The sequence below is a fragment of the Rattus norvegicus genome, assembly GCF_036323735.1.
Source record: "Rattus norvegicus strain BN/NHsdMcwi chromosome Y unlocalized genomic scaffold, GRCr8 chrY_unlocalized_24, whole genome shotgun sequence".
Classification (NCBI taxonomy): domain Eukaryota; kingdom Metazoa; phylum Chordata; class Mammalia; order Rodentia; family Muridae; genus Rattus; species Rattus norvegicus.
The window spans coordinates 194,472-216,512 of record NW_026947383.1 but is presented as its reverse complement, the minus strand read 5'-3'; the positions used below and the strand labels follow the sequence as shown (position 1 = coordinate 216,512).

The following is a 22,041-nucleotide window of genomic DNA, read 5'->3' as shown; positions in this document are numbered from 1 at the left end:
AGTGCCAATCTTGACCAAGATTACCAGGCAATCCTGATTGTGATTTCGCAGTGGGACATCATAAGATACTTGTTGTAGATCAGAGGGCAGAGTATAGAAAGCTAAAATTAACATATATGCAATCTTACTACAGATGGTTGTCAGAAATGCAATTTTTCCATCTCTCATTTATGGATGTGTACACATGTACACTTATACTTATATATATCATATGCACATATATACATCACACACACACACACACACATATATATATATATACACATTATACATAATATATATACATCATATGTATACATTTATACATCTTATTTATACACATATGATATATATACATTTATACATCATATATGTATGTATATATATATATATATATATATATATATATGTGTGTGTGTGTGTGTATCAATGGAGCATCAGAGTTCAGATAATCACTTACCCTGATGGAAGAGCATGCTAATGGAAACTGGAAAGAATAATCGGAAGAAAATTAAGCAATACCATACTGTTTTCCCACCACCAAAGGTGAGCTAGAATTTTTCCTTCTTCACAGTTAGGTGACTAGATCTTGGTAATTGGTTAAAAATGGCCAGGCACTTTCTTGTTTAGCAAAGCAGTTCAGGATGACTCCATAAGTTGCAGTTATGAACACAGGTTACTAAAACTGCACCTATTTCCTAGCCATCTCAACACCATCCCCTTTAGATGAAGGGGAATCAGCACTTCACTTTGATTGGTGGCCTTCAGGTCTTTATTTTTTGACAAATAATACTTTACACCATCCCCTTCTGTATAAGATCTGTTATAAGAAGGACTGGAGTTTACTATTGAGATCTCAGATTTTTTTTTTTTTTTTTTTGCCCAAGAGGACCAAGATTAAAGAGTCCTTAGAGCATACTCAACCTTCTAATAGGGAGCTTTAGATGAAGTATAACCCTCTAATAGGGAGCTTTAGATCATGTTCATCTAATAATGGCCACTAAATAAATATAGGTTTGGCCAAAGGTACTTCACCTAATTATGATCTGTGTTAGCAAATCGTGAAACTTTCATTATCTCTCCTATATACCATCCTTCATGCTTATACCCATGTCGTTGATGATTAGCTTCAAGAGGACTTAGAGACTGAAAATCATGACTGCTGAATAATACTAATGCTTGGACCCCGGTTAGAGCCTACCATGGTGTAACTGAAGATGTGAATATGTAAAGTAGCCCTAGCTTTCCTGCTCAATTTAGGCTTGAAAACTCCCTTATCCTAAAATAGGTTTGTCACTTTAAGCAGTTTCTACATCTTCTTTAATATTCTACTCTTAAACATCATTACTTTAAATCACCAATTTATGTCCACTATATATCAAATGTATATTCTGTATATAAGTGTCTGCTATCTGTCTTATAAGACTGACAGTTCCTGAGATCATCTCTGGCACCCAGGTCTAAAACTCCACTTCCAGTCAAAAAGGTCCTCAGTAGCTAACCTATTTGACAAAGAATGATTCTGAACCATTCTACTTTTGGTGAAAGATGGCACAAAATTTACACTTAACTGTGTCTCATATTCAAAACTTCCTCTAGGAAGGACATCAGAATGACACCTTTTGCTCCAGTTGTTCTCAAATTCACACCTTCTGTCCAAGGGGTCTGTAAATGTCATCATTTCAAAGAAGAGATTCAGTGTCTATCCTTTTCCCTATGGGAGTATCAACACTCCACAACTACTCAAAGTATACAAGTTTTTTCTCTGTATAGTGGGCAAGAACACTTTTACCAAAGGACAACATTGGCCTGAAATATCTTCTTTTGCCCAAGGGGTACTCATGCCTGCACTCTCTATTGGCCATCTTCAGCACTTCTTCTCTTGATTTTGTGAGCCTGCTACATCCCAACTGTCTAGGACTACATACAAACTTCTTCCTGCTAAAGGTATTCTGAGACATTCCTCCATGGAAGAAAGGGGTTTTGATCTTTTCTTGTCTGACAAAAGTCTTCAAAGCCCAAAGACACCTGCTGGAATGAAATGCAACCTATAGGACTGATGCAAGAATTACTACCTGGACTTTCAAATGGCATGAAAATATATGGACATTCTAAATACTGAAAAAGCATAGGAAGCTGATCAAGCAATACTGGATCTTTCTCTGCTCCACGAGGTACTTACATTTTCTCCAGCATGAAATGGTCTTTCTTATTATTTTAAAAGTAGCCAGAGATTTTACAGTTCTAACAAACAGGTATAGAATATCTCCTTTGCACATTTTCTCAGAAATCCCGGTGATGTCCACGGTGCAATAACAAATTTTTCCCATGAAGTCTTGCATATTACCTTTTTGAGGACTGACACAACAGTCCTACTTCTGTTCAAGTTCCCTACCTCCACCATCTCCAGGACACAAGTGATTTTTCAGGGAGGGCCTAATTATGATGTAACTGAGAATTGCCATGGCCTACTGCTGAGCAGCTTTCCTTACATTGCCAAGATTAGAGGGTGTCTTTTCCAGGAGTGTGTCGTTTGAAACAGTGGAAATCTTTACATACTCCATCTCCATAAAGAAAGAGACCTCTCTTTGCATCATTAGTGGTTACATGCTCTGAATGGTGAAAATTAGTTAGGGGCTTGGCATGGGTAGAAAAGAACTAGGAACTTGGAGTGGAGGAGAATCTTCTGGATAATAATTTTATTCACTGGACCATTCCTGTGAAAGACAATTCAATTTCCTAGGGGTTTTCTGTTTCTCAAAGGGCAGTATTCTCCCAACAGACCTTTAATTGAAAGAATATTGTATTACATTTTCTTACTGTACATTCCTTGATAGTGGACTTTACATATATTCCTGAATGTGTATTCAAAAATTCTGTTTTCCAGTTCAATTTTTTGCAATGATTTTGGCTTCAAAGAAGGCCCAGCTTTAGAGTGAATATAAGTTTAAAATTGTGTATCTACTTCAAATGATAAACTCCCAAATCCTCATTTTATCCAAAATTTTTCAGACATCAGTAAAGCAAAGGACAACATGGACTACAGAATGTGGTTCTGTAGTCCCATTAGATATCAGTTCTCAAAAATGTATCTTCCTGTGTTCCCATGGCCAGACTTGAGGGTTTTGGATGTTCTACCATGATCTTACTTCAGGCCAAACATAAGATTCAGGAGGATGTACAGGGAGAGGAATGGCTTGAGGTCCAGTGAAACCTCAAGTTCAATAGGTTCATAAGAACAGGAGGTAGTCTATTTGGCATTGTCATTTGTGGATTCTACATTCTTGACAAAGTTATGCAGAATCCATGTTAACATTCCACCTACCCTCATAGTTGTAGGAGAAACCAAAAGTGTGTTTGTGTGTATATATATATATATATATATATATATATATATATATATATATATATATATATATATATATATGCCACCAAAACTAGAGAAGATTGATGAAGCTAAGAAGTGCATTCTGCCAGGAACCAGATGTAGATATTTCCTGAAAGACATATCTAGAGCCGGTCAACTATATACAAGAATGCTAGTGGCAAACAGTGTACTGAAAACAGACCTCTTGTTGGAAGATTTTGAAAAAGGATTACAAGAGCTGAAGGTGCTTTCAACACCATGAAAACAACAATGCCAAAAAACTAGATCTTTCTGGTACTAGACCAATATTCAAAGAATGTGCATTGACAGACCTATGGTTACAACTGCATATGTGGCTGAGGATGGCCTTGTTGTGCACCAATGGAAGGAGAAGCCCTTGGTCCTCCCTAGGATTCTCTCCTAGTTCAAGGGCATGCCAAGTGGACTTAAGGGGGATTAAAGGAAGGACTTAAGGGGGATTAGGGGAAGGGAACGGGTAGGGATCTTATGGGCAGGAAACTGGGAAAGGAAAAAAAAACATTTTAAATGTAAATATAGAAACATCCAGTTAAAAAAGCAATAAAATTTGCTAAAAAATAAAAAAAAAATGGAAGAAATTGAAGAAAAGAGAACTGCCAGATAATCACATCTATTAACTCGGAAATCTAGAGGATCACTATCAGGGAAGGGTAGTAGAGTAATACTAGTGAAAGACTGAGATGGTGAAGTCTCAACTAGAAGCACTTCTCTCTCCCAGATATCAGTGTCAGACACAAACTACACTATAGGAATCCAAAGCATGGAGCACTTTATACCGAGCTTAGGACACAATGCTTATATTTCCATTATTCCTTAGGAAATTTTCTTCTGGGCAAAAAGAACAAAAGCCATGAGTTTCAAGAAAACTACTGTACCCTTCCCAACACTCAAATTTGGGATAAACAAGTTAATGTTATAAACTCTCTGACATCCAGGAACCATAACAAGCAGGGAAGTCCAGCTGCTGAGAGGCTCCCAGCTCCTGATTCCCATATGAGGAACGCTCTGATCCATGTTATCTTTTCATCAAACCAACTAAGCCCCTACGCAAGACTCACTAAGCTCTACCATGGACAAGATATTTCTTCATTTTTTTATACCAAGTCAGAAGGCCAGCTTCTTCTCCCCATCTCTGTTATCTTCATCCTCTTTCTTCTCCCTCCCAAATGGCTGTCTGCTCTGAAACAAAGGCCATTTAGTAAACCCTAGAGATAATGAATGAGTACCTGAGAGGCAGTTGCTTTCACGACAACACCTGTAACATCACAGAAGAAGCTAGAGCCCTCCAGGATACAAGAGATTTTCCAGGAGGGCCTAATGATGATGTCACTGAGACCTGCCATGGCCTACCTGCTAAACATCTTGAGCAGGTATTTTGACTGAAGGCATCCGAAAATTAAAAAAGAAATACTAAATGTATGACACCGCAGTTGTGATGATCATTCATTAATTAGACCCGTTACCATAGAGATGTCTTATTCAGGGGAATGTATGGATGATAAAGCAGTAAATGGCCCTGAATTAAGAACCAGATGCCTGGTAAAGTTTCACGTTATTCACCCCCATGTTGTATGGGCCCTGAGCGAGAAGAGGGGGACTAGTGGGCAGGTTGTTGATTTCGCAGAGAATGGTAGAAATAGAAACCAATTGGGGTAGGTAATAGTATTATTGAAGAGAAAGGTTTATGACTTTTATGGTGTATGTCTGATAACGCTAATATGTCCATAAATCATTATTTTAATGTATTTGAGAATATTCATGTTAATATGCAATGAAGTTAAAGTTGGGTTTTATGTCTTAATTCATTAATTTAAATTACATTTTTATATGATAGGGGAATATATATTAATGTATGATATACATTAATTTTGTAATGTTCTAGATTTTTTTATGTACAATATAAACCTGACGTCTGTCTTAGACATATCCTGCCATGCTGTCCAATGTAGGTAGTTATAATATACATTGTTATTGGCAATTCATAGATTTCTGTGGACCCAAGACAGGTAGCCTGGTCAAGCTGAATTACCAGAAAACTGCCAATTGTTTCTGAAAGAATGATCTTTCCTTCTCCTGTTCACTACCAACCTGTGATTCAAGGTAGCCATTTGATTCTTTTGCATGCTCACATCTTATTTATACTGTGAGGTCTCAGGTAGCAGGGGGTTGGGTATGTCACCAGGAGGTCAGTAGGATCATGGGTTTTAGGGACACTTGTTGGGAATCCAGGTCAGTGATCTTGTTACCTTTAGTCACAAGGCAGACATCTCTTTGATGTCCATAGTAGTAAGCCTAGCAGATCATAGGGGAATCCAAATATTCTCTTGGAGAGCCAAGACCTTCTCTAAATTCTTAATGTCCTTTACTCAGCAAAAAGGACAATTTTGTCTCTGTATTATAAAAAAGACATGTGGAGTATCCAAAGCATAATGTCTGTGGATGTACAAGATGACAGGTTTCCCCTTTCCTTATTTGACATCCTGAGTCAGAGTGATAAATCAGTTCTCTTCTCTGGGCCTAGGTACCTGGCCCTAAGGCTTCCATGAAATAATTTCAATAACAGTAACTATTGAAGCTACTCGATACCTTGCTCAATGTTTAATGAAAATACTACCAACTGTGCTGACTATTGCATTAGTGTCTTTAATGGGATGGGGTTTTGCAGTAATCCATTAGGTCTGTCTAGATAAATTGGACCAATGTTGTTACCTTGGACAGTCAGTGATGAGCATCTGTGGGTCTACACCACACAACAGGGTAACAGGATTTATGTCAAGTGGGTCTTCTTTACTACACTCCAGGATGGTGCAGGAATAGTATCTGTAAGTGTGCAACAGGGACATATAGAAGCCAGGGTCTCATGAATACACTTGGGAGAAAATAGGGAGGCAAATTTTAAAACAGGGGCAGAAGGAACACCCATTCAGTGCCTGCCCCACATGTGGCCCATATATATACAGCCACAAAACTAGATAAGATGGATGAAGCAGCAAAGAAGTGCAGGCTGACAGGAACTGGATATAGATCTCTCCTGAGAGACACAGCCAGAATACAGGAAATGCATAGGCGACTGCCAGCAGCAAACCACTGAACTGAAAACGGGGCCCCAGTTGAAGGAATCAGAGAAAGCACTGAAAGAGCTGGAATGGGCTCAAGACCCCATATGAACAACAATGCCAAACAACTAGAGCTCCCAGGGACTAAGCCAATACCTAAAGACTATACTTGGACTGACCCTGGCTTCAAACTCATACGGACAATGAATAGCCTAGTAAGAGCACCAGTGGAAGGGAAAGCCCTTGATCCTGCCAAGACTGAACCCCCAGTGAGTGTTATTATTGGGGGGAGGGTGGTAATGGGGGTAGGTTGGCAAGGGGAACACAAATATAGAAAGGGAGGGGGAGGGGTTGGGGGATGTTAGCCCGGAAACCAGGAAGGGGAATAGCAATCGAAATGTAAATAAGGAATAATCCAGTTAATATAGATGAGAAAAATAATAGAAGCCAGATTGTGGTGTTCCTTGTAGAAAGGCTTCAACTCTCTTGTCTGATAGGAGTATAAAATGCTGACACAGAATTAACTACCTTGCTTCTTTCACAGAAGAAGGGCAGCTAATATAGCCTTTAGACAAGTGATCATTCCTGAGGCTACAAGGTCCAGTTGTTTAGAGAGATGCACACAAGGTGTTTTCATGGCCCTAAAATGTTCATGTAAATCCTTCATGCAGTGTCTTTTCATGTGTTTTGTGAAAAAAAAAGATGAAAACATTCTGAGGAACCTTGAAATTCTAGGACTTAAACCACAATGAACTATCAAGTATCAAACTCCATACCATCTGTCTCCACGCAGATTAGGTTCTAGTATCCCCATGTGTTCTGGGGTATCTAGGATTTGCTGTTTCTCCAAAACCCTGGTATCCAGGCAGAGCAATACCCACACACACAAATAATCTCTCAAACCTGTCTAGTACCTCCGGAGTTGAGAACAGTGGGATTACAGCAACCATTCTATGATACAGGTTCCTTTTGCCTCCCCCAGATTTTTGCCAATATTGTTGTCCTCCTAATATAGAAATGTGAACATTCCTAGCTCACCCTTGCTAGCTAAGTGATTATAACTCTTGGACCAGTGCCTCAGTGTCCCTTGTTCAATTATTTTGAGCTTCAGGAGAGAGGAGGAGGTTATCTCTCTGTTGTAAGGGTGTCAACCTGTGAAACTTCTGAGGCCATCAACAGACAGGACTGAAGAATTTTGAAATCCATGAAAGAATAGGGTCTAAGGTATTTGCCCACTTTTAACTCATTCTGAAATGGTCATTCAAATGTTAATTTTATCTCCTTTGCAAAAAGCACCTGAAGAATACATCTTCCAAGAACAAGAAAATCTACATACTTTACTGGAGATTCAGACTTCTGAGTGTATATGAGATCGGAACTATGGGGTTGGTAGTCTCTACCCTCTATTGCCAGTCCCTCATATCTTGGATAGTTCATATGATAAATAGCCCAGTTTCTTCTCAAGTAATGACAACAACTCCAGTGAGACTGTGAGGATATCAGGATGCCCATCTCTTTCAGCTGGTAATATAGACTGTATCTCTCCCTTTGCTTCCAGAGTGTGCATTATTTAATCTACATATGCACAAATGATCTGGTTAGTTGAATAAATATGGGATTATGTTTTAGGGACAGGTATGGGAAGATAGATTCTCCCAATATACCTAGGATTCTTCACTACTAATCTGAAACTACAAGTGTGAGTTTTAGTCCAACTATCTTTTTAATACGGTTCAGGACTTTCACAAAGAAGATATTCTTTTGGTAAACAGAAAAAAGGTTAACTTTGTTAGTATATGTAAGTCGAACTGTGTCTAATTTTTCAAAAAGATGATGCTTGCTTTCTGTTTATGCAAGAGGCCTCTTGCCAGAAGGAAACAGGAAGAAGGGGGGCAATGAGACATGATTAATAACAGGTGAGTTATTATCCCCTTGCCTATGTCAATGGCATGTTTGCTGCTTCAGAGACATTAAGGGAGTTTTCCTTTTGCTACCGTGAATGGTACCTTTTGATCAGGTAATTGTCACAGTACATTATTGAAGACTGAATATGTAGATCCAGTGACCATTATGAAATCAATTGCTTTGTCACAATTTTAAGTTTTACTATAGATTCTTGGAGTACAGTAGCCTGGGTGCCATCACTGTCCTAACTGTAGGACTTGCTGTACCTTTTACTTCCAATTACAGCACTTATTTTCCAATGTTCACTTTATTTTCAAGAGGTATATTGGTCTTTCTCCATGGGTTGCTTGCTCGCTTCTAGCCCTTTTCATGTTTGTTTTAACAGACTTTATTATTATTCAGATTTACTCTTCTGCTTACCGCTTATGTCCTTTTTTTTTTTTTTTTGAGTACATTTAGTTTATTGTAAAAAGTGATGGAGGGGGAGAAAATAAATGATACGAAATATTCATAATATTAACATATAAACGTTCCATTATTATTTCACTTTTGGTACATCCACATTGTTTATGTTGTCTACAATGACAACAAAGAAGCAAATTCACAAATCTAATAGCATTAGATATCAGCATTCAGCTTTCATATTCTACATGATCTTTGAAGAATCTGCTCCCATGCTCCTCAAAATCATTTTGTTCACTCCAGTCCCCTGAATGATGAGATCATTCATGGCAATTGTAACAACAGAAGAGTGAGACAAGAAGGAAAAAAAATGCATGACCCCTGTGTTATCCCTTACATCATTGTCCTGGACTCAACAACCTATCACATCCTTCAGCATTTACCATCCATATCAAGTCACACAACTACATTTGAAAGCTGAGGCTATACTTCCCATGTATAAGCAATGATGGCATATGACACAGCCCATCCTTCCATGTGAAAAACATGCAGGTTTACTCCTTTTCTGCATAAAATCACACTCAACAGTTCTTTCCTTAGCTTTTATTTGCCTATGAATTCTTGCTAGGAAAAGACATTAAACTACCACATTCAGCATGCTCCTTTGAGAATTTTGTCTTCCTCTGCAGAATGTTTAAGAAACCTTTTCTATCTTAAAAGTTTGGTCAATAAAATTGCCATTATTCCTTTCATTAAAAATCCCAGTCACCTATTCTTATTATTGTTTATTGCTATTTTTACTATTTTTATTAATACTTATTAGTATATACTTTAGAAGTAAGTCCTACCAAGCTCTTGAAGACTTTTATCCTAACAAGACTTAAAGCTATATGTTATACAACAAGCCATTCCAGGACTTAGCACCTTAAACTACTGAACACTTTCTGACAGCCTCGGGTACAAAGCAGGACAACAACTGTAATGTCTCTACCCCCGTTAGCTTCATCTGTTCTGAGGTCTGTTGCTAAAAGCAATCGGAAGGTCAGACAGGATGCAAGCAGAAGAAAAATAAACTTATTTATTTGACAAAGGAGATTCAGTGACAGTTATCAAAATAAAAACAAAGAAAAACCTGCTTATTTGGCTTCCCAACATAGAGTGGATGGAAAAAAATGCCTTTTAAAAAATATCATATATGTTTTTAACTTCTTTTTTTTAGCATGCCATTTCTTTTCTTTTCTTTTTTTTTATTAACTTGAGTATTTCTTATTTACATTTCCAGTGTTATTCCCTTTCCTGGTTTCCGGGCCAACATTCACCTAACTCCTCCCCTCCCCTTCTATATGGGTGTTCCACTCTCCATCCTCACCCCATTGCCGCCCTCCCCACAACAATCATATTCACTGGGGGTTCAGTCTTAGCAGGACCCAGGGCTTCCCCTTCCACTGGTGCTCTTACTAGGATATTCATTGCTACCTATGGGGTCAGAGTCCAGGGTCAGTCCATGTATAGTCTTTAGGTAGTGGCTTAGTCCCTGGAAGCTCTGGTTGCTTGGCATTGTTGTACTTTTGGGGTCTCGAGCCCCTTCAAGCTCTTCCAGTTCTTTCTCTGATTCCTTCAACGGGTGTCCTATTCTCAGTTCAGTGGTTTGCTGCTGACATTCTCCTCTGTATTTGCTGTATTCTGGCTGTGTCTCTCAGGAGCGATCTACATCCGCCTCCTGTCGGCCTGCACTTCTTTGCTTCATCCATCTTGTATAATTGGGTAGCTGTATATGTAAGGGCCACATGTAGGGCAGGCTCTGAATGGGTGTTCCTCCTGTGTCTGTTTTAATCTTTTCCTCTCTATTCCCTGCCAAGGGTATTCTTATTCACCTTTTAAAGAAGGAGTGTAGCATTCGCATTTTGATCATCCATCTTGTGTTCCATGTGTTCTATGCATCTAGGGTAATTCAAGCAGTTGTGCTAATAGCCACTTATCATGTGCATGCCATGTGTGTTTTTATGTGATTCGGTTACCTCACTCAGGATGATGTTTTCAAGCTCCAACCATTTGTCTATGAATTTCATAAAGGCATTGTTTTGACATCTGAGTAATACTCCATTGAGTAAATGTACCACATTTTCTGTATCCATTCCTCTGTTGAAGGGCATCTGGGTTCTCTCCAGCTTCTGGCTATTATAAATAAGGGGGTGATGAACATAGTGGAGCATGTGTCTTTTTTATATGTTGGGGCATCTTTTGGGTATATGCCGAAGAGTGGTACAGCTGGATCCTCAGGTAGTTCAATGTGAAATTTTCCTAGGAATCTCCAGACTGATTTCCAGAATGGTTGTACCAGTTTGCACTCCCACCAATAGTGGAGGAGTGTTCCTCTTTCTCCACATCCTCGCCAGCATCTATTTTTACCTGAGTTTTTGATCTTAGCTATTCTCACTGGTGTGAGGTGAAATCTCAGGGTTGTTTTGATTTGCATTTCCCTTATGACTTAAGATGTTGAACATTTCTTTAGGTGTTTCTCAGCCATTCGGCATTCCTCAGCTGTGAATTCTTTGTTTAGTTCTGAACCCCATTTTTTAATAGGGTTATTTGTCTAACTTCTTGGGTTTTTTGCATCTTTTTAATATAAGCCCTCTATCTGTTGTTGGATTGGTAAATATCTTTTCCCAATCTCTTGGTTGCCATTTTATCCTAACCACAGTGTCCTTTCCCTTCCAGAAGCTTTGCAGTTTTATGAGACCCCATTTGTCAATTCTTGATCTTAGAGCATAAACCATTGGTGTTTTGTTCAGGAAATTTTTTCCAGTGCCCATGTGTTTGAGATGCTGGCCTAGTTTTTCTTCTATTAGTTTGACTGTATCTGGTTTGATTTGGAGGTCCTTAATCCACTTGGACTTAAGCGTTGCACACGGTGATAAGCATGGAACGATTTGCACTCTTCTACATGCTGACCTCCAGTTGAACCAGCACCATTTCCTGAAAATGCTCTTTTTTCCATTGAATGGTTTTGGCTCCTTTGTCAAAAGTAAAGTGCCCATAGGTGTGTGGGTTCATTTCTGGGAGCTGCCTTATGTATAATACCCAAGAGCTAGAAGAATCCGTAATGGCATTCATCAGAGGAATGAATACAGAAAATGTAGTACATCTAAACAATTGTGTACTACTCAACTCTTAAAACCAATTATCTCAAGAAAGCCAAAGACAAATGGGATGATCTAGAAGATATCATAATGATTGAGGTTACCCAATCACAAAATGGTATGAAATCACACATTTTATGAAATCACCAAAAGTGGATATTGGCACAAAAGCTAAAATTACCAAAGATGCAGTTCACAGACAACTGGAAGCTCAATAAAATGATACACAAAATGTGCATGCTTTAATCCTTTTCAAAAGGTGGACACAATAATATCTATGAATTTCGAGCAGAGACTGAGGAAATCCCATTCAGAGCAGGCCGTACATGTGGCAAAAATATATACACATCAGTCACCAAAACTAGATAAGATTGATGGAGCTAAGAAGTGCATTGTGCCAGGGACTGTATAGAGATCTTTCCTGTGAGACACAGCTAGAGCATATCAAATAAAGAAGTGAATTCTAGAGGCAAATCAGTGAATTGAAAACGGACAGTAGGGGAGTTATAGAAAAAGAGGAGTGGGGCCGGTTAGGGATCATATGTGCAGGTAATAGGGAAAGGAAATAACATTTCAAATATAGAAATACCCAATTAAAACAGGAATAAAATTTGCTAAAAAAATAAAAAGAAATAAAGAAATTTAAGAAAAGAACACTGCGAAGTATTCACAGCTATTGACTCAGAAATGTAAAAGTCATTTTCATGGAATGATAGTCAGAGTAATACTAATGGAAAGACTGAGATGATGAAGACTCAACTAGAAACACTTCTCTCTCCCAGATATCAGTATCAGACAAAAACTGCACTATAGGCATCCAGAGCATGGTGGAATTTACTCTGAGGCGAGGACTCAATACTTGTCTTTCCCTTCTTCCTTAGGACCATTTTCTTCTTGACAAAAAGAATAAGGCTATGAGATCTCAGCAAAACAACTGTGCCCTGCCCATCACTTGGCTTTGGAATAAAAAAAAATAATGATATAAACTCTTTGACTTCCAGGAATGATATGAACAGGTAAGTCCAGATGCTTCTGAAAGGCTCCCAGCTCCTGATTCCCATATGTGGAAGATTCACATCAAGCCTAACTCTTCAGAGATCCCACTCAATCCCTACTAAGGACTCTGAGCTATCCCAAGGATGATGTACATCTTCCTTTTTTTATACAAAGATAGAAGGCCAGCTTCCTTCTCCACATCACTGAAATCTTTATCCTCTTTGTTCTCCCTCCCATATGGCTGTTTACCGTGAATTAGAGGTCAATTATTAAACCCTAGAGGTACTGCAAGAATATCAGAGAGGCAGTTGCAGCCACAACAACACTTGTGATGTCACAGAAGCAGCTAGGGAGTCCAGGTTACAAGAGATACTTGCAGTAGGGCCAAATCATGATGTCACTGTGAACTGCCATGTCCTACCTGCTAAACAGATTTCCCTACATTGACCAGATTTTGAGTGCCCTTTCCAGGTACGTCTCCTGTGACACAGTGGAAACCTTTACATAGTCCATCATTCTAAAACTGTTGAAATCTCTTTTCTTCATTAGTGGTTACATGCTTTGAATGGGGAAAGTTAGCCATGGGTTTGGCATGTGTATAAACGATTTAAGAAAATGGAGTGCAGGAGATTCTTCTAGATAATAATTTTTCCCAGGTTCATTCCTGTGAAATACATAAAAATTTTGTAGGTTTTCTCTGTTTCCCAAAGGCCAGTATTCTCCCTACAGACCTTTAATTGAATGAATATTGTGTTTCAATTTCTTATTGTACATTCCTTGATAGGGAACTTTATAAATATTCCTGAATGTTTACTCAAAAATTCTGTTTTAAAATTCCATTTTTTGCAATGATTTTGGCCCAATGATAAAGTGAATATAACAGTGTAAATATTGTGTACCTACTTCAAATGATAAACTCCCAAATCCTTATTTTATCCAATAATCACAGACATCAGTAAAGCAAAGGACAATATCAACTCTAGAATGTGGTTCTGTAGTCCCAAAAGATAATCAGTTCTCTAATATCTCCCTTCCTTATTTCCAAGGTTTTGACATGAGGGTTGAGGGTTTTTTAACCTGATTCTTTGTTCAGGCCAAACATAAGGTTCAGGAGGATGGACAGTGAGAGGAATGTCTTGAGGTCCAGGGAAAACTTAACTTCAATAGTTTCATAAGTAGATAATGGCATCTATTTGGCATTGTCATTTGTGGATTCTACATTCTTGACCCAGTTGTGCATAATCCATGTTAAAATTCCACCAAACCTCATAGGTGTAGGAGACACCAAAATTACATAAGATTGATGAAGCTAAGAGGTGCATGCTGCCAAGAACTGGAGAAAGATCTTTCCAGAGAGTCATAGTTAGAGCATGTTAAATACAGAAGTGAATGTTAGTGGTAAACTGGTGAACAGAAAGCATGTCTCTTCTTGGTAGATATTTAGAAAGGATTACAAGAGCTGAAGGGACTTTCAACCCCATAAAAACAACTATTCCAACAAACCAGAGCTTTCTGACACTAAACCAATATTCAAAATCTGCCCATGGAAAGTCCTATGGCTCCAACAGCATATGTGGCAGAGGATGGATTCCTTGGGCACCAATGGATGTAGAAGCCCTTGGTCCTTCTCAGGTTTGGTTCCCAGTTCAAGGAAAGGTCAAGGTGCAGTAAGGAGGGTTGTAAAAGAAGGGGAGTCGGTCCAGTTACAACCTTATGGAGAGGAAATTTGGAAAGAAAATAGCATTTGAAATGTAAATATAGAAATAGCCAATAAAATAAGCAAAAATTTACTAAAAAAATGGAAGAAATGAAAAAAGAAACTGCTAGCCATTCTCACCTATTAATTCAGAAATATAATGAGTAACTGTCAGGGAATGGTAATCAGAATAATAATGGTGAAAAGACTGATATGATTAAGAGTCGACTAGAAGCACTTCTCTCTCCCAGATATCAGTGTCAGACACAAACTGAACTATAGGAATCCAAAGCGTGGAGGAGTTTACCCTGAGATGAGGACATAGTACTTGTCTTTCACTTCTTCCTTAGGACATTTTTCTTCTGGGCAAAAAGAATAAAAGCCATGAGCTGTCAGGAAAACAACTGTGACCTTCCCAAACTTGGGTTTTGGGATAAAGAAATTAATGATATAAACTCTCTGATTTCCAGGAACTGTAAGAGCAGGAAGTCCAGATGCTTCTGAGAGGACCCCAGCTTCTAATTCCCATTTGTAGACGGCTCAGATCAAGACAATCTCTTCATGAAACAACTCAACACCTACTAAGGACTCAGAGAGCTTTCCCAAGGACCTTTTTTGTACCAAGACAGAAGGTCAGCTTTCATCTCCCCATCTCTGATATCTTCATCCTATTTGTCCTCCCTCCCAAATGGCTCTTTACACTGAATTATAGGCCAATTAGTAAACCATAGATATATGGAATGAATATCTGAGAGGCAATTGCTGTCAGGACAACACTTGTGACAACATAGAAGAAGATAGGGCTCTCAAGGATACAAGAGATATATTACGGGGGTACTAAGGATGATGTCACTGAGAACTGCCATGGACTACCTGCTAAACAGATTTCCTTACATTGACCAGATTTGACGGTGCCCTTTCTAGGAGAGTCTCCTATGACACAGTGGAAACCTTTTGTACTCCATCTCTCTAACGCTAGAGACTTCTCTTTGCTGCATTAGTGTTTACATGGTCTAAATGGACAAAATTAATCGGGACTTGGCATGGGTAGAAAAGATCTAGGAAGATGGAGTGGAGGAGATTCTTCTTGATAATAATTTTGCTCCCTGGTCCATTCCTGTGACATACAGTTCAATTTCCTAGTTTTTCTCTGTTTCCCAAAGGCCATTATTTTCCATACAGACCTTTAATTGAGTGAATATTGTATTTCATTTTCTAATTCTTCATTCCTAGATAGGGCACTTTGTATTCATTCCTGAAAGTGTACTCAAAAATTCTCTTTTACAATTGCATTTTTGTAATGATTTTGGCAAAAAAGAGGGCCGAAGTATAGAGTGCAGAGAACAGTGTAAATATTTTGTACCTACTTCAAATGATAAACTCCAAATTCTTATTTTATCCAAAAATTATCATACATCAGTAAATCAAAGACAACATGTACTATACAATTCGTTTCTCTATTCCCATTTGATATCATTTCTGCAATATCTTCCTTCTTGTGTTCCCATGGCCACACTTGAGGTTTTTGGATATTTTACAATGATTCTTTTTTCAGGCCAAACATAAGACTTAGGTGGATGGGCAGGGAAAGAAATGTTTTGAGTTCAACTGAAACCTCAATTTCAATAAGTTCATAAGGACAGGAGGGACCTTTGCATCTGTAGATTCTACATTCTTGTTCTAGATGCGCAGAATCAATGGTAAATTCCATCTAACCTCACATAGGAGCCAATATATATATGATAGATAGATAGATAGATAGATAGATAGATAGATAGATAGATAGATAGATAGACAGATAGATAGATCTGCCACCAAAATAAGATAAGATTGTTGAAGTTAAGAAGTGCATTCTGCCAGGAAGAGGATATAGACATTTCCTGAGAAACACAGCTAGAATATGTCAATTACATAAGTGAATGCTTGTGGCAAACCAGTTACTTGTAAATGGAACTCTTGTTGATAACTTTTGAGAAAGGATTACAAGAGGTAAAGGGGTTTGCAAACCCATAAGAAAAGCAATGTCAATGAACCAGAGCTTTCTAGTACTAGACCAATATTCAACGAATGTACATGGACATACCTATGGCTCCCACTGCATATTTAGTACCAGATGGCCTTCTTGGGAACCAACAGAAGTAGAAGCTCTTGGTCCTCCCTATATTTGATTCACAGTTCATGGGAATGCAAAGGGGTAGTAAGGGGATTATAGTAGAATGGGAGGTGGACTGGTTAGGGATCTTAGAGACAGGAAATTGGAAAAGGAATAACATTTGTAATGTAAATATAGAAATATCAAATTTAAAAAAGCTATATATTTTGCTAAAAAAGAAAAAAATGAAAGAAATAAAAGAAAAGAAAACTGCCAATTAATTACACCCTTTGACTCAGAAATCTAAAGGGTCACTGTCAGGGAATGGTAGTCAGAGTAATACTAGTTCAAAGACGAAGATGGTGAAATCTCAAATAGAAGCAATTTTCTCTCCCAGATATCAGTGTCAGACACAATCTGCACTCTAGGAATCCAAAGCACAGAGTAATTTACTCTGAGCTGAGGACACAATACTTGTCTTTCCCTTCTTCCTTAGGACCAAAACCATCAGCTTTAAAGAAAACTGTGCCCTTTCCAACACTTGGCTTTGGAAAAAAGACATGAATGATATAAATTCTCCGACTTCCAGGAACCATAACTAGCAGGGAAGTCCAGATGCATCTGAGAGGCTCCCATCTCCTGATTACCATATTTGGAAGGCTCCAATCAATACTATCTTTTCAGCAAACCTTCTCAACCACTACCCAGAAATGACTGAGATTTCCCATGGACCACATATTTCTTTTTTTTTATAACAAAGCAGAAGGCCAGCTTCCTTCTTCCCATCTTTGATCACTTCATCCTCTTTTTTCTCCTTCCCAAAGGCTGTTTATGCTGAATTAGAGGCCAAATAGTAAACCCTAGAGGTACTGAAGGACTACTGGAGAGGCAACTTCTGTCAGGACAACACTTGTTACATCACAGAAGAAACTAGGGATCTCCAGGATACAACAGATTTTTTTAGATAGGCCTAATGGTGATGTCACTGAGAATTGCCATGGCCTACCTGCTAAAGTGTTTTCCTTTCAATGACCAGATTCGAGGGTGCCCTTGCAAGGTTTGTCTCCTGTGAAACAATGGAAACCTTTTCATTCTACATGTCTTTAAAGCTAGAAACTTCTCTTTATTTCCTTAGTGGTTACATGCTCTGAAAGGAAAAGATAATCAGGAGCTTTGCATGGGTAGAAAAGATCTCGGAACATGGAGTGGAAGAGATTCCTCTGGATAATAATTTTATTACCAGGTCCATTACTGTGACATACAGTTCAATATCCTAGGTTATCTCTGTTTCCCAAAGGCCAGCATTTTCCCTATAATCCTTTAATTGAATTCATATTTCATTACAGTTTCTCATTGTACATTCCTTGATAGGTGACTTTATATATTCCTGAATGTGAAGTGAAAAATTCTGTTTTCCAATTTCATGTTTTTTTGCAATGATTTTGGCAACCCAAGGGTCCCACCTAAGGTTGAATATAAAAATGTAAATATTATGTACCTACTTCCAATGATGAACTTCCAAATCCTTAGTTTATCCAAAAATTTCGAGACATCAGAAAAGCTAAGGAAAACATGAAATATAGAATATGGTTCAGTAGTCTCATTAGACATCAGTTCTTTAATATCTAACTTCCTGTTCCTCTAGGGCCAGACGTGAAGGTTTTCGAGGTTTTACCATGGTTGTTACTTCAGGACAAACATAAAATTCAGGAGGATGTGCAGGGAGATGAATGGCTTGATGTCCAGGGAAACTTCAACTTCAATAGGTTCATAAGAACAAGAGGGAGGTGTTTGGAATTGCCATTTGTGGATTCTACATTCTTGACCTAGGTGTACATAATCCATGTGAAAATTCCACCTAACCTCATAGCTGTAGGAGCCACCAAAATGTATAGTTGGAACCAGATGTACATCTTTCCTGAGAGACACAGCTTGAGCAAGTCAAATACAGAAGAGAATGCTACTGGCAAACCAGTGAACCAAAAATGGATCTCTTGTTGGTAGTTTTTGAGAAAGAATTACAAGAGCTTAAGGGGATTTCAATTCCATAAGAACAACAATGCCAGTGAACCAGAGCTTTCTGGTACTAAACCAATATTCAAAGACTGTACTTGGACAGACCTATGTGTCCAACTGCATATGTAGCAGTGGATGGCCTTGTTGGGAACCAATGGAAGGAGAAGTTCCTGGTCCAACCTAGGTTTAACTCTCAGTTCAAGGTAATATCAAGGTTCACTAAGTTAGGTTATAGAAGAATGTTAGGGGGACTAGTTACGGGTCTTATGGACATGAAACTGGGAAAGAAAATCAAATTTGAAATTCAAATATAGAAATATCCAAATAAAAAAAGCAATAAAATTTGCTAAAAATTTAAAAAAATGAAATAAATTAAAGAAAAGACATCTGTCAGCTAATTACACATATTGACTCAGAAATCTAAAGGGTAACTATCAGGAAATGGTAATCAGAGTAATACTAGTGGAAAGACTGAGATGATGAAGTCTCAACTAGAAGCTCTTCTCTCCCAAATATCAGTGTCAGACACAAACTGCACTATAGGTATCCAAAGCATGGAGGCGTTTACACTGAGCTGAGGAGACAATACTTGTCTATCCTTTGTTTCTTCGGACCTTTTTCTTCAGGGCAAAAAGAGTGAAAGCCATGAGCTCTCACTAGAACAACTGTGCCCTTCCCAACAACTGACTTTTGGAATGAAGAAAATGATTATATAAACTCTCTGAATTCCAGAAACCATATCAAGCAGGGAAGTCCAGATGATAATGAGAGAATCCCAGCTCTGGATTCCCATGTGTGTAAGGCTCAGATCAAGGCTATCTCTTCAGATACAACACTCAACGCCTACCCAAGACTCACTGAGCTTTCCCATGGACCATTTATTTCTTCCTTTTTTTATACAAAGAGAGAAGGCCAGCTTCCTTCTCTTTTATCTCCCTAACAAATGGCTGTTTAGCCAGAATAAGAGGTCAATGAGTTAACCCTAGAGGTCCTCAAAGAATATCCAAGAGGCAGTTGCTGTCACCATGACACTTGTGACATCACAGAAAAGCTAGAGCTCTTCAGGATACAAGAGATATTTCAGGGAGGACCTAATGATGATGTCACTGAGAACTGCCATGATCTAACTGTTGAACAGCTTTCTTTACATTGACCAGATTTGAGGGTTCCCTTTCCAAGAGTGTCTCTTGTGACACACTGGAAACCTTTAAATACTATATATCTCTAATGCTGGAGACTTCTCTTTGCTTCATTAGTACGTACATGTTCGGAATAGAGAATGTTGGTCAGGGGCTTGGCATGGGTATAAAGATCTAGGAACATGGGGTGGAGGAGATTATTCTGGATAATAATTCCACTCCCAGTTCCATTCCTGTGACATACAGTTCAAGTTCCTAGGTTTTCTCTGTTTCCCAAAGTCCAATATTTTCCTTCCAGACATTTAGGTGAATGAATATTGTATTACATTTTTTATTGTACATTCTTTGAAAGGAGACTTTATATATATTACTGAATGTGTACTCAAATATTCTGTTTTCCAATTTTAATTTTTGCAATGATATTGGCAACAAAGTTGGCCCAGCTAAAGCATGAATATAACAGTATAAATATTGTATACCTACTTCAAATGATAATCTCTCAAATCCTTAATTTAAGCAAAAATTACCAGCCATCAGTAAAGCAAAGGACAATATGGACTTTAGAATGCGGTTCAGATTTTCTTTTAGGCTTGAAAAATTTTGCGAAGAAGGTTTTGTGGGTGTATTTGTGTCTTTATCCCTCCATTGCTGGTCTTTCCAGTCAATGGGAGTTGGCCTCTTAATGTTTCATATCACCAATGTAAGTCACAGCTTAGGTCACCCCATTGATTCGTGGGTACCTCCATTATACCAGGTCTCTTTCTCTTCCTGGAGGTTTCTCCCACCTCCTCATCTCTTAAAGTTCAAGATTTCCTTTCTTTCTCATGACTATCGGGTCCTATCTCCTGTCCCTTCACACACAGGATCCATTCTCCTCTTCCTTCCATCTCTCATCTAGTTCCTTTCCTCAATCGGCCTCCTAGACTATTTTATTCCCCATTCTAAGTGAGAGTCAATCTTATGCACTTTGGCCATTCTTCTTGTTTATCTTCTTTGTACCTTTAAGCTTTGTGGAGGATGTCCTGTAGTTTATGGATAATATTACTTATAATTGAGCAATTTCAACAACCCTCTTGATCATATTTTACAGTAGTATGTTAAAATTGAAAATTATAATTTAGTATGAGTGAATGTCATGAGGACCAAATTTAAGTAAAAAGAAACTTAAAACAAGATCAAATCACAGATTTTAAAAATTGACCTAATAATAAAAATTCTCTACTATCATAAGGAATTATTATATCACAGGCAATTTTTAAGTGGTACCATAAATTTGGCAGACAAATGATGTTTTTAACAAGTAATTATGGATAATATGACTAAGATCAAATAAGATAAATATATTATTTTCATTCTGATAACACTTCCTGGCATTTTTCCTCAAACATGATGTTTATAGCATTGAACATTATGGTATTAGTTTTAAATTTTAATATTTATTTTAACCTAACCTATAAAGTAACAGGTTGCCATATGTTATGTTTGTAGACAATCACCCTCATCCTCGCTTCCTCAGTTCTTTGTTTCCGCCTGCCCTATGTCCCTCACCACTTATACTAGTCTCTCTTCATTATTCTTACTTCTAGATTCATATCCCACATGCTCAATATCTTCCATACCACACTGTTTAAAACCCTACTCTCTAATCTCTGTGACGTATACCAGTTAAGTGAACTCAAACCACCCACAGCTTCACATACAAGTATATTAAAAGGAGATTCTTTGATCTCTTTGAAAAAGAACACATGGTATTTGCCTTTCTAAGTCTTTGTTACCTTACTCGGTTTAGTTTTCCTAGGGAGAATGAAGTACCATTGTGTATATTGTCACATTATTATATATCTATGTATCAATGAATATTCATTATGATTCTCAATAAAAGAGCAATAGATTTATTTTTGAAAAACGATGAGAAAGCTCAGATAGAAAAGTCAAGAAACTAAGAAACTAAGAAACTAAGAAACTAAGAAAATTTCAAAGATAAATATGACGAACATATTTGTGTTTATATTAACTGGAGCAGTGTGTGTTAAAGTTAATAAAGGATGTGGTATTTATAATATTTTTATACTAATAAAATGTAGAATATTCAATAATTTAGAGAATACTTATAAAATTGTTCATCACTAAGTTATATTTCCACTAAAACTGTAATCTTTTTATAAACTATTTTACATATATATATATATATGTATATGTATATATATATATATA

At 37.8% G+C, this 22,041-nt stretch overlaps 2 long non-coding RNA genes across 3 annotated transcripts in view; one reads left to right on the top strand and one right to left on the bottom strand.

Moving 5' to 3' along the window:
- Nucleotides 1-10,813: 10,813 nt before the first annotated feature.
- On the top strand, nt 10,814-21,176 carry LOC134484653 (uncharacterized). 2 transcript variants are annotated; one of them, XR_010062235.1, is made up of 3 exons: nt 10,814-12,904; nt 15,051-15,212; nt 17,169-17,269. It is a non-coding gene; the product is annotated as an uncharacterized LOC134484653 (long non-coding RNA). The 2 variants fall into 2 exon arrangements; XR_010062236.1 differs by adding an exon at nt 18,318-21,176 and having other exon boundaries at nt 12,544-12,904; nt 15,051-17,729.
- LOC134484654 (uncharacterized) overlaps nt 17,355-22,041 on the bottom strand; it is a 33,830-nt gene continuing 29,143 nt past the window's right edge. Inside the window, exon 3 of the long non-coding RNA XR_010062237.1 lies at nt 17,355-18,233. This is a non-coding gene — a long non-coding RNA (uncharacterized LOC134484654). The remainder of the gene's footprint in view (nt 18,234-22,041) is intronic.